The 13,080-nt window shown below is 48.0% G+C and overlaps 1 long non-coding RNA gene across 1 annotated transcript; it reads right to left on the reverse strand.

Annotated features, from left to right (window-relative positions):
* Positions 1-347: 347 nt before the first annotated feature.
* LOC131518253 (uncharacterized) lies at positions 348-12,436 on the reverse strand. Its single transcript, XR_009264973.1, has 3 exons — positions 12,342-12,436; positions 9,682-9,740; positions 348-1,700 (listed from the first exon to the last, which is right to left on the reverse strand). It is a non-coding gene; the product is annotated as an uncharacterized LOC131518253 (long non-coding RNA).
* Positions 12,437-13,080: the final 644 nt, after the last annotated feature.

Raw genomic sequence — 13,080 nt, forward strand, 5'->3', positions numbered from 1 at the left:
GAGGGTCAGAGAGAGAGGGAGACACAGAGTCCAAAGCAGGCTCCAGGCTCTGAGCTGTCAGTAGAGAGCCTGACGCGGGGCTCAAGCTCACGGACCGTGAGATCATGACCTGAGCCGAAGTCGGATGCTTAACCGACTGAGCCACCCAGGTGCCCCTCCTGTAAAGCTTTTAATGATAACTCTGTGAACATGATGGGCAGCTGTCTGGTGGCTTATGCTGGAAGGTATTCCACTCCACTAACACTGGGCATTGCCTTCGAGAGTCCCTTTCCTTCCCCCTCCATTCTTCCTCCTCCTTCCCTCCTTTCCCTCCCCTATCTCTACCTGTCTCCAGCTTAGACCCCCTAGTCCATCCCTTTCCCCCAAACGTGTGCTGACCCATGTGAATGGGGACCCTCACTCTGCTCAGCTGGCTGGGCAAACCTTGCAGAGTGTGGGCCTCCTGGTGCTTGCCAACAGCTTTATGTCCTCCAGGTGCTTCTGATGGACCTTGAGGAGCAAGGACCCTGCCTCTTCCTGCTCCATCAGCAGCCTGGCAATGTCCACCACAGTGCCCGGGTGCCTACTGGGCTTGAAGCTTTCAGCCTGGGGCTCTGGTGGCACCAGGGAAAAGGGGCCAAAGAGGTAGGTGAGGCCCCTTCCCAGCAGCAGGTGAGCAGGCCTGGAAGAAGTGATGGTCTTACTCTGTGATCCCTGGGTCTAGGAAGTGTTTGTGGCGGGGGCAGCAGGTGACTTCTTCCTTGGGGTGGGTGACTGAATGAGCAGAAGCCAACAGCCTGGGAGGCCAGAGGAACAGAAGGGTCCAATTTCACTTTCCATGTCTCCACATGCTCTCCAATGTCTCCCAGCTGAAAGCAGTTGGCTGTGGCCTCCCAGGCCAGCCCCTACAAGTAATTGGAGCTTTTTGGCTTGTGGTGCCTTTCACTTTCCCAATCAGAAGCTGCTTCCCTTGTTCTGCAGCTTTCCTGTTCTGCAGGTCTGTGGGTCCTCTGTAACCTGGGCTGGAGACTGGGGGAAAAAGCAGAGGTTTATACCTCATTACTATTTCACACGTCCAAGGGGCTCTGAATTTGGCTGATGGGGATCTTTGACAATTGCCTTGTCCTAACTGCTGTGCTGGCCCCCACATGAGGGATGTGATGATGGCTGCTTCCCACAATGATCCTACTGACCCAACAGAGCTCCTTGGCTCCAAGAACTGGGGGAGGGGCCGGAAGTCTGGTTTCCTGAAGGAAGGACTCCAAGAAGTTGGCAGGGTGACATTGTCTGAGTCACATCTCAAGAGAATTTGGGAGAAGAAGTGCTTTTCTGAAACTTTTCTTGGCGGAAAAGTAGACTGCATTCAATAGGGTGTGGCGGGGCGGGGGTAGGAGGAAATGGTGGGGAGGCTGTACTTTTCCAGGGGTAGCCTCACTGATAGGTGACATCTGAGCTGTACAAAGAAGAGAATTGGAGATAAGGGATGAGCTGGACATCCTGGGTTCTGGTGGTGACCGCTGAAAAACAGAATTAAATTATCCCGGTGGTCTCTGTCCTTGGATTGGTTTTCTGTGTCTACATTGACTTCTGCCCCTGGAAGAGGAGGGCTGTGTGCATGGTTATGGTGGGGGAGCTGGAGGGATCCTGTCCCATTTTGAAGTAGGTTCTGGAGCCCTGGACTGGAATCGGAGAATGCTGTTCTTGGGTGCTGGGACATGAGCCTACAGAGAAAGACGATATCACAAGAAGGTGATGTGCTTCGTCAAAAGCCGGAGATGGCCCAACACCTCACCTAGATGGAAGACTCGATGAGGGGATCCTGGTCAAGAGATGGGAAAAGGCCTCGGGATTAGCCACTTGGAAGCCTAGCTTACGCTGAGGGAAGGGTAGTCCTGGCTGGTGGGCGCTGAGTTTGGAAGGGCCGCTGCAGGACCATGGAAGTTTAGAGAAGAGAGGGCCTCTGAGGGGGGTAGGAGACCAATGAGAACCATCTCTGCCAAGCCCAGCTGATTGTCGCTGCTGCAGCTTTCTTGAGTGTGGCCCTGTTTCAGGAGCTCCTGGTCTCTCAGTACCATTCCCTAAGCACCTGCAAAGCTTTCTTTTACAAACGTCCTCGGAACACACAGCCCCCTCCTCAAGCTCAAGGTAGAGGCACTTGCCTGAGGCCAAAGTTCCAGGGGAGTGATGGAGCTGGGATTCAAGCTGAAGTCAGCCTGGGTCCAAAGCCCAGGTTTTATACTGTGGACACTAGTGACCTCCCACACACATGACGGACTCTCAAGGAATACGACTGGACTTGTCCTCTGGGTGGGGCTGAACCCTCCTTTCAGAGACAGGAGTCACTGAGACCTTTCTCTTGCGCAGCGAGAAGACCAACGGAATGGGTGTCCCTCTCTGCCCCTCGCACTTAAGTGCATCTGGAGAGAAGTGGTGAGAAGCTGCTGTACTTGTACGCATTTTTTTGAATTTTTAAAAAAAATTTTCTTTTAATGTTTATTTATTTTTGAGAGACAGACAAAGTGTGAATGGGGGGACGGGACCGGGGGGCGGGGTCGCAGAGAGAGAGATACAGAATCCAAAGCAGGCTCCAGGCTCTGAGCTTGAACTCATGAACTGCAAGATGACCTAAACCAAAGTTGGAAGCTTAACCGACTGAGCCACCCAGGTGCCCCTGTTTGTCATATGCAGTTAAGGGAAGAGGGCTCATCCTTGGTTTTCATCACCATCTAGCCTGAAACATCTGGAGTGGAAATATTTAGCCACAAGCTCTGCTAGCACCTACAGCCCCTCAGAAGTGACTTTTGGGACTCGGCTCCTGGGACACATTCTCCTAACAATGCACTTTAAGTCCCATGAGCATCTGTCCCTGCCCAGGGATTCAGAGACCTGAGTCTCTAGGTTGGGCTGGAACACTGAAGAAGTTAGGGTGAGGTGGGCTCAGGCAGGAGGCGCCAGCTGCCTGCCACCATCATTGCAGACGAGAGGAGACCCAGACAGTTTCTGACAGCCAAGAAACACCTGTTTTAGGGCAGAAGCGAGAGGTAATCTCGGTAACGTGGATGGAAAGATGACATTTTGTCAGATACCGAGAGAGCCCAGAGGATCAAATTTGCATTCTTGTTCTACATGGGTTCCTCTGGTGATTCATGGGCCAGCCACCGAAAGATGTGTGAGGTTTTCAAAAGTATTTCCTACAGCAAATGCAGTTCCACGTTGTAAAGGGCCTGAATACAAGCAGTTTAATAATACGGCTGTAGCAGTGGATGCCTTACTAAGCCAAAAGCTTTCCTCCTTTAACTTAAAAAAATTTTTTTTAACATTTACTTATTTTTGAGGGACAAAGAGAGACAAACCACGTGCAGGGGAGGGACACAGAGAGGGAGACACAGAATCCAAAGCAGGGTCCAGGCTCTGAGCTATCAGCACAGATGTTTACTATTTCATCTCAAATCACTTTTATTTAAAAACCATTCTATTTTACCCTATTAAAATAACACCAGCATTCTTCACAGGGATAGAACAAACAACCCTAAAGTTTGTATGGAACCACAAAAGACCCTGAATAGCCAAAGCAATCCAGAAAAAGAAAACCAGTTCTGGACTTCAAGCTATACTACAAAGCTGTAATCATCGAGACAGTACGGGACTGGGACAAGAACAGACACTCAGATCAATGGAACAGAATAGAGAACCCAGAAATGGACCTACAAATGTATGGCCAACTAGTCTTTGACAAATCAGGAGAGACTATCCAATGGAATGAAGACAGTCTCTTCAGCAAGTGGTGTTGGGAAAACTGGACAGCGACATGCAGAAGAATGAACCTGGACCACTTTCTTACACCATGCACAAAGATAGACTCAACTGAGCCAGCCAGGCACCCCCTGTTTTTTAACTTTTAAAAATTTATTTTGTAAAGGAGGCCAGGCAAACAAGGTGATCCATAAGTGCGTATGATCTTTCCAAATTGGTTTGCAGAGTACACAGTTTGAAGGTCTCTATCAGGAAGAACAGGTTCTATTTCTAAGATCTCCTTATTTGGGGAGCTAACAGGCCCCTCTGCCTTGTTTCTAGTGAGAGACTAAGTCTGCCTTCTTTCCTATGGCCAGGATGGAGAGAGATACTGTAGCAGGTCTGAGGGTAGGTTAGAGAGGAGGGCACTGCCCTGAGCCATAAGTGCCCCCACCCTCTCTGGCAACCAAGGCATAGCTATACAGATAGGAAAAGGAGACCTGGGGAAAATACCAAATGTGCATAGTGGTGAACTCTGAGTGATTCTTACTTATTTTTTTTTATTCAAATGTATTTTTCAAGCTGTCCACAAAGAATTCATGTTCTTTTTAAAAGGAGAAAAAACAGAGTAAATACCTCTTTCCAGCAGGAAAATAACCATTCATCTAACATTCTGATTTATGAAGTCTTTTTCGCACACATTTTAATTTCGTTCTCTTGACAGCACTGATGACTATTTCTGTTTAGGCTTTAGAACACAAGCCTCAAGAGGTTTAGAAACATTCTCAAGGACATACAACTCCAAATGGCTGAGTCAGAATGGAAGCCAGTCTTCTTCCTTTGGTTTTATTGTCTGCTCAGATACTAGGGTCTTGGAATGGGCGGACTGAGGCTGCAGGCAGAAATTGAGGGCAGATTGGGGGAGAAAGGAAGGGGAACAGCTAATCTCATGGGAGGTGGAGGTATGGGGCTGGTGTTCAGATAGCTGGGGTCATGAGATTTTGGGGTTTATGTGGTGGGCTCCAGGATTATTTCTGGGATGAGTAGAAAGCATGCCTTAAGGGGTGCCTGGGTGGTTCAATCGGTTAAGCGTCCAACTCTTTTCAGCTCGGGTCATGATCTCAAGGTTTGTGAGTTCAAGTCCCGCACTGGGCTCTGTGCTGACAGTGTGGAGCCTGCTTGAGATTCTCTCTCTCTGCCACTCCCCCCTCAAAAACAAACAAACATTAAAAAGAAGAAGGAGGAGGAAGAAGAGAAGGAGGAGGAGAAGGAGGAGGAGAAGAAAGCACGCCCTCAGCAGCTGGGTCCTCTGGGACTCCTGGCAGCTAGCTGGGCTTACCTCTCTAGCTGGGGACATTTGAGAGCTGCTCCCTGAGGCCATGCGTGGACCCACGCATTCCTCCTCCTTTCCTGGGCCCAAGACAGGCCTTCTTCCTTGGGCTTTATATAAAGTGAGTGGCAGGGGTGCCTGGGTGGCTCAGTCAGTTAAGCATCCAACTTGGGCTCAGTTGATGATCTCACGGTCTGTGGGTTCGAGCCCCCCATCAGGCTCTGTGCTGACAACCCAGAGCCTGGAGCCTGCTTCAGATTCTGTATCTCCCTCTCTCTCTCTGACCCTCCCTGCTCGCGCGTGCTCTCTCTCTCTCAAAAATAAAAGTAAACGTTAAAAAAATAATAATAAAGTGAGTGGCTTGTGGTCCAGGGAAGGCCACCCTCTTCACACCAGAAAATCCAGGGCTCAGCCAGGAGCCAGGAGGTGCCCTCTGCTGGGGTGGGAGCTTCTGGGCTGAGGCGAATCCAGTCTCTGGGGAGGGAATTTGGAGGCGAAGACAGGAAGGTGATGTCAGAAGGATGTTCTCTTTCAGGGCTGGTCATGATGTTCAGGGCAGTCCCTCTTTCTTTGGTTGATTAGAAATGAGAAAGCCTGAGTCTCTGCGAGAACTGGGTTGAGTGATAGACAAGAAATTTGGGACATGATGCAAAACCTAGATGTAGTAATTGGTCCCCCAATTACTAACAGGGAAATGGATCTAAACTACACTTAGAACCATTTTGTGGAAGAGCTATTGCTGTTTGGTATTTTCCAGTTAGTCAGAACTATACCTCCTTTCCTTTGTAAATGTTTTCACTCTGCTTAAAATATACCTCCTCTTTGGTTTTGTGTGTTAATTTTGTATCCACTCAATACAAATTATGCTTGCTCTGTGATGTTTTCCCTTATAGCCATCCTCCGCCCGGGCCTTTCTTATCTAAATGTCTGCACTCTGTAATCAAGTTCTTAAGCAAATGATTTTCAGTTTTCAGAAAAGTTGCAAAGACATTACAGAGAATGCCTGCATGCCTCTCACTCAGTGTCCCTGAAGATTAACTCTTAAATAACGGTGGCACATTTGTCCAAACTAGGAAATTAACAAAGGTAGAATACTATTGACTAAATTACAGACTTGATTCAGAGTCCACTGGTTTTTCCACTGACATCATTTTCTGTCTCAGGATCCAATCCAGGATACTACATTGCATTTAGTAACCACACTTTTTAAATCTTATGTTGTTAGTTGTGACTCATGTATCACTTTTTATCTTGCATTTGAATAATCTGTAGACATTTATCCATCTACCAGACTACTGTTACCACGAAGGTAGGAGTCCTGACAGGTCTGATTCATTTTGTTACCCTGAAGTGACTTGAACCGATTATATACTTAATAAATATTTTAAAGTTGTTGTATATAAAATAAATTATAGAGAAAAAAAAAGAAATGAGAAGGCCTGGAAAGAGGGAGGGATGGAATGGAAGGAGAAATGGACTTCTGGCTGGAGCCACCTGTAGATGTTGAGGGGACCTTGGCTGGCACCCCTCATTCTCTGTTTGGGGCCAGCCTTGCTAGGGGGGGAAGGCTAATCTGTCCCTGCTCATTGATGTGCACCAGCTGGAAGAATTCTGGAGTCTAGTTGATTGGGAAGGAAGATGAGAGGGTGTATTTTCTCTAGAGATTAAAGAAGTGGTATGTTGGAGCCAGTGCCTACCAGTTTGTGCAAGGCCAGTTGTTAAATTTTCAAGAATCTTGTGAATCATCATGTTGGTAGCTTGAAATTGGTCATAGTGGGAGTATTTACACCATGGAAATTGGCAAACTCTACAGACCAAGGCTTCCCTGTGTCAGAGAGCTGGTTGTTAAACATTTACACACATGCCCATGAACGGGAGTACCATGACCTCATGATTTGGGGTATCCTGTGCTCTTTTGAAGGAGATGATGACAGCAGCACCTGGCTTTGGTCTCCTTTCTGTGATGTCATGATGGGAAGTGGGGTCACCCTTGCCTGTGGTTTCTCTGCTTTTCTTTTCCTATATTTAAGTCACAGAGGCTCGTATCTAACTAAGCCTTATATCAGCTTATATCTTCTTATATCTAAATCCAGGCTTGGCTGGAAAAGGACCTTCCCTGTCCTCCATTTCTATAGTCTAGACCATGTGACAGCTAGTGCAATGCCCAGGACAAAATAAGGTGCTCCAGAAATAGTTATTCAAGGGGTCAGAGCGGTCAATGTCACCTGCAGTTAGAATTGCATAGTTTTCAGGACTCTTGTCAGCAGGGGGCGCTGCAGGACTAATGATGTGTCTTGAGCCCCAATTTCCTTCTACGCTCTCTTTCAAAGAATCAAAATCCATGAATTTGAATGAATTAAAAAATTAAATTTGTGATTTTTAGACAAAGCACCAATTTGGGGGAAAAACTGTAGTGTTCAAGTGATCACAGTGAACATTGCTGGGCCACTTTACAATTTACAAAAAGCCCTTGGCCTACATCACCTTGTGTAATTCTCAAGAGGATCCTGCCAGGCAGGTGGAAGATAAATACACGTGTGTGCTCTGGAGTCAGCGCATCTGGGCTTCAGATCCTGGCTCCCGCAATTCCTGACTCTCTGACTTTGGACAGGTCACAAAACCTTCCTGTGCTCTGGCGATAACACCAGTACTTGACCTTCGGGCTTGGTATGAAATGAGGGGATCCACACGAAGCACTTAACAGGCTGCTTTGTAGGTAATAAGCACTCTGCAGCTGTTAGCTCTTATGGTTCTGGTCACAACACCAGGCACCTGATCTGAACATGAAGGAAACACTCAAGGTCATATCACCAGTAAGGGGAAAGCCAGGACAGAGGGCCCATCTTTCTCAACCCAGGGTCTCTGCCTCTGGCCGCTACCCGTGCCCAGCTGTCACTGCTGACAAACCTCTTGTGCTAATAATGCTCTTCGTTCCTATTAGTGCTTTAAAAACCACTTTTTAAAGGATTCCATCTTGAAATCCTATTTATGCTATTAATTTGCTTAGTAACTCACTTTTTAAAAAAAGGATGTATTTATTTTTGGAAGAGTGCAAGCTGGAGAGGGTCAGAGAGAGGGGGGCAGAGGATCAGAAGTGGGCTCTGAGCTGACAGAGGAGAGCCAACGTGGGTCTCAAACAAACCAGGAGATCATGACCTGAGCTGAAGTCTGACGTTCAACCGACTGAGCCACCCAAGTGCCCCAGTAACTCACTTTTCTTAAAGAGCTCACAGTTGGGGCGCCTGGGTGGCTCAGTCGGTTAAGCATCCGACTTCAGCTCAGGTCACGATCTCGCAGTCTGTGAGTTCGAGCCCCGCGTCGGGCTCTGGGCTGATGGCTCAGAGCCTGGAGCCTGCTTCCGATTCTGTGTCTCCCTCTCTCTCTGCCCCTCCCCCGTTCATGCTCTGTCTCTCTGTCTCAAAGATAAATAAAAAACGTTAAAAAAAAATTAAAAAAAAAAAAAGAGCTCACAGTTACCTGCAGCCCAGCCTCTCCAGGGCTCATGATTTGAATCTGAGGGCTCAAAATCAGGGAGGTTGACTGTCCTGGGGAGTTTAAGCCTGGCTTTATGAACTCAAATGACTTCAGGTGTGATAAGATAGGAGCGGTGGGGATTCGGATCCTGTCTGAAGCAGGAAGTGGACATGCAGGCAGAGTATGATTAAATTTGCTGATTTTTCAGGAAAAGCAAGGCCTCCAGATTTAAAAAAAAAAAATTTTTTTTTAATGTTTATTTACTTTTGCGAGAGAGAGAGAGAGAGAGAGAGAGAGAGACAGAGCTCAAGAGGGGAAGGGCCAGAGAGAGAGGGAGACACAGAATCCGAAGCAGGCTCCAGGCTCTGAGAGGTCAGCACAGAGCCCCACGCGGGGCTCGAACTCATGAATCGCAAGATCATGACCGGAGACGAAGTTGGATGCTTAACCGACTGAGCCACCCAGGCGCCCCGTGGCCTCCAGATTTTTATGTAAAATATTCCAATCGATAAATCTTGTCAACGAATTTTAAGTTTTATAAAAAAACACTCTGGGGACTAAAGCAAACATGTTTGTAGGTTGTATCCGGCTCTGTGGCCACCAGATAGCAATCACTGCATAGGATTTACAAAAAGTACTCAGCCTACACCATCCTGGGGGTGGGACAGGTTGTTGTGGCCCAAGGGCAGTGTTCCCAGGAGCAGCAAGAGTAATCCCACTTCAGTTTGGAGATCCTTGTCTAAAGTCAGTGTATTTTGCTCAATTGATCATTTTCTCCCTTCGGCTGAGTTAAGTAGCTGTCTTTGCTCTTTCTGTAAAGAATCAATTCCTTGTGTAAGTAGCATTGGATGCTTCTGGATGGAGGATTAGAATGACTGGAATCTATACGCAACCCTGTCATGTGACTCCAGACCAGTCTCAGACCCTTCCTACTCTCTCTCCCTCCAACACACTATGCAACTGGGTTTCCACTCCTGTAAGACCAATAGTGCCGTTCTCCTGTCTATTTGGAGTCTTGTGTAGAGAAGGAGACCCCGCTCTCTAAGTGCCAGGCCAGAAGCCTCCTAGTTGGTCTACATTAGATCTCCCCACCCCCACAATCTGAGTTAGTGTTTTCCTTGCTCATTTATTCTTAAACATTCAAGAACCTTTGGAAACATACATACCTGCGGCGTAGCCCATGCGGTGAGTCAAGGCGGGTACAAGAAGTGTGTCATTTCAGGTCCTTTGAGAAGGAGATGCCGAGGTGAAGGTAGGTATGCAATACACGTACCTGGAAGAACACCTGAGAAGGCTGAAGGGTGAGGGAGGAGGGCTAGGTAAGGAGAGCCTTCAGGCAGCCATGCAGGCCTCACACTCACCAGAGGAGAGAGGACATGAAAGAGGCTTGGGTAGGAAGAAAGCACAGCTCCAAGAAAGTTATGGCCAGGCAGCTGGGAAGCCCAAGAGCCGAGGAGTCCCCACTGGGCAGGCCTGGCTGGGCTCTTGGACTGCTGCTGTGCTCGGGGAGAGCAAGGCCTCAGTGGGATCCCCAAGGCACCATGGCTGGCGGTTGTTAGCTCACCACACCCTTGTAGCACGTCCTCTCTCCAAGGGAGACCTAAGCTGTGCTCTTTCATGACTGCCACAGCCAGCCAGATTCCCGCGATTCCATAAATGTGTGATATTACATGTTTCTACACAAGAAGAGGGAGCAGAGCGTGGGGTTTCAGTTAGTCCTAGGTTTGTGGCTCCATCACTGCACTGACTGTGACCTCAGGGCAAGGACCGGAACTTCTTCACCTGTTCAGTGAAAATAGTGAAAGTGTCTCTCCCATGGAGCTACTCTGAGGATTATGATGGAATTTAGGAAAGTGCTCAACACAGTGCTGAACACCTCACAAGTGCTGGATAAATATTTTTACTTTGGGACGTACTAGGAGATGAAATGCAGGCCAGCCACCCAACAGCCTTTGCTTTCCTTTGCTTTGTAGCAGTTATATCTTCTAAAATGACATTGTTAAGGTGAGTCTGGTCATAGGGTCAAGGGAGGATGCATTTATGGACAATGGCCACTGGAGGCACTCTCCCACCGACCCTGTGAGGTAGCTTCTACTGTTAGGCCTGTTGTACAGATGAGCAAACTGAGGCTCAGAAAGGTCTTGTGATTTGGTGGAGCAAGTGACTCAGGTACGACAGATCAGAGCATTGCATTGCATCCCCATGGTTCAAGGATGGGCAGAATATCCAATCAGATGTAATGAGACTGACTGGGGCAACTGCAAAGACGACGGGCTCTTTCACTAATGGACTTGGAGGGTGCGAGGCTGGTTTGCTGAAGTTGTCTTAATCTCCACAAAGGTAAGCCTCTCTGAGAATGAGGCCGATGCAGAAGAGGTTGGCTGGCTAATCCCAACACCCATTCACATCCTTTCTCTAATAACTGTGCTGGAGGAGGTTGCTAATTGTCCTGCCATACTCCTCCCCTTATTCATTTTAGTAACAGAACTCCCCAAGTTTTGGCTGGGCACATGGCTATGCAAACTGTACATATCCCAAGTTCCCTTGCAGCTAGTTGTGACCACGTAACTAGACTCTGGCCAACGGGACGGGAGCAGAAGAGATGATGAGCGAAACTTCTGTATCACAGCCTTAAAAGGAAGCTTCTTGCCCTGCTCTTCTATTCTCCCCTCCCAGCTGGGAAAGGACAACAATGGAGTAACAAAGCAGACCCTCTGGTGAAGGGGCTGACCCATCCCGCATTCCTGGGTATGGCTTGTCTTTGACATACAAACAAACAAAAAATGGCCTCTACTTTAGGGGCCAGGAAAAACTAAAAATATGCTTTCCTAGCTTTCTGGTGGTACTGATGTGTCAAATCAGCTGGAAGCAGAGATTGACTGGGGGCTCTGGGGAAAGATTTGCTTTTCTAGATAAAAGAATCAGATACAGCTACTTCTTTCTGCCTTGAATGCCTGCAGCCAGAGCAGTCCTCCTGTGACCTTAACGATGGTGGAATTGAAATGAAGAAAGAGGTTGGGTTCTTGGTAACATTAATGAGCTGCTGCATAGTAATGTCATTGGTGGCTATCCTGGGCTACCTGTTATATGGGGGGAAAAAACCCCTCTCCCTGGACTTCTTACGTGAGAAAAATAAACCGCACTTCACGGAAGCCTCCATTAGCTGAGTTTTATGTTATGACAGCCCAAATGCCAAGACATCAGTAGAACTTGGTGTGACACAGAGCCCAGATGTTGATGATGTCACTGGCCCCCGTGAACAGCTGTGCCTGAGACCAGCCCTTGGACTTTTCAGTTATGAGAGAAAGTAAGTTCTCTTTGTGCTTAACAGTTTAGGTTGGGTTTTCTGCTGCTCCAGATGGAAAGGCTCCTGAGACAACTATTCACAAAGAGCCAAGTGGACTGACTGAATGTTCACCTCCGCTCGGTCCCTCCACCAAATTTTAAGGCAAAAAGATGAGAAAATTAAAGGAAGGAAGGAAAGCAGAAGGGATGAAAGAAAAGGAAAGAATGACAAATCAACAGGAGGTCAGTATGCTTTTATAGTTCCTTGCTCAGAAACCTGGGTCTTAGTTTCCCTCTCTCAGGGGGTTTTCTGCTGCTAGGGAACTGCCCCTGACACCGTGTGAGCACCCTGACTGCAGTGAGGAGCGTGGCTCAGTTTCCCATTCCAAGCAACCCGGTACCATATTTCTGGGGCTTTTCATTCTCCTTTACTCTTCCTTAGATGCGGCATGGCCCAAGCTAATTAATCCGTGTCCTGACCAAGCCGGTTGTTTCCCCAGGTTACCCTTAAATCCACGGGCCATAACCCTCCTGTACTTACTGATCTCCAGGGCTTTCATCACTTCTGAGAATGGACCGTTTAGTCCAATCTTGGTGCAGGCCAGCATTAATAGGCAATTGCCACAGGGAGACAATACAGGAAGAAAAATGGCTAAAAATATACAGTGAATCACAGAAAATTACATCTCTTAAAACCCACAGTGTATTCCTATTGCCATAGCAACCCCCTGGCTAGTGAAGACAGAGCTGATTTATCACAGGCTTTCCCCAGCACTCAATTCTGCCGGAAGCTCCTCCAGCCTGTGGTGCGAGACCCAGTGAGGAGAGGGAGGGGACATCACAAACCCAGGGTTTTCTCTCCTTTCTTTCCATCCCTTCCAGGGGTGTTGCTGTGGTGAGGAAACCTGAGTTCCTTCCATACAGCCCGTGTTGTCTCCCAGGCTGTTTTCTGAGATGAAGGTGACTGTTCTAACCTCTGACGAAATGTCCTGCATTCTGTCCACACTAATGCCTGTGACAGCAGAGGGTTGCTCCCTAGAGGGGTCAGTGTGCAAGGGGGACATGAGGAAGTTGCAGGTGCCACACCACTCTCAAGGATGACGAGAAAAGAGGCTTTTCTCTCTCCTCTTCTCTCCTCTCCTCTCCTCTCCTCTCCTCTCCTCTCCTCTCCTCTCCTCTCCTCTCCTCTCCTTTCCTTTCCTTTCCTTTCCTTTCCTTTCCTTTCCTTTCCTTTCCTTTCCTTTCCTGTTTCTCTCCACCTCCCTGACTCTTCTCTCTCC

Source organism: Neofelis nebulosa, chromosome 7, assembly GCF_028018385.1.
Source record: "Neofelis nebulosa isolate mNeoNeb1 chromosome 7, mNeoNeb1.pri, whole genome shotgun sequence".
Classification (NCBI taxonomy): Eukaryota; Metazoa; Chordata; class Mammalia; order Carnivora; family Felidae; genus Neofelis; species Neofelis nebulosa.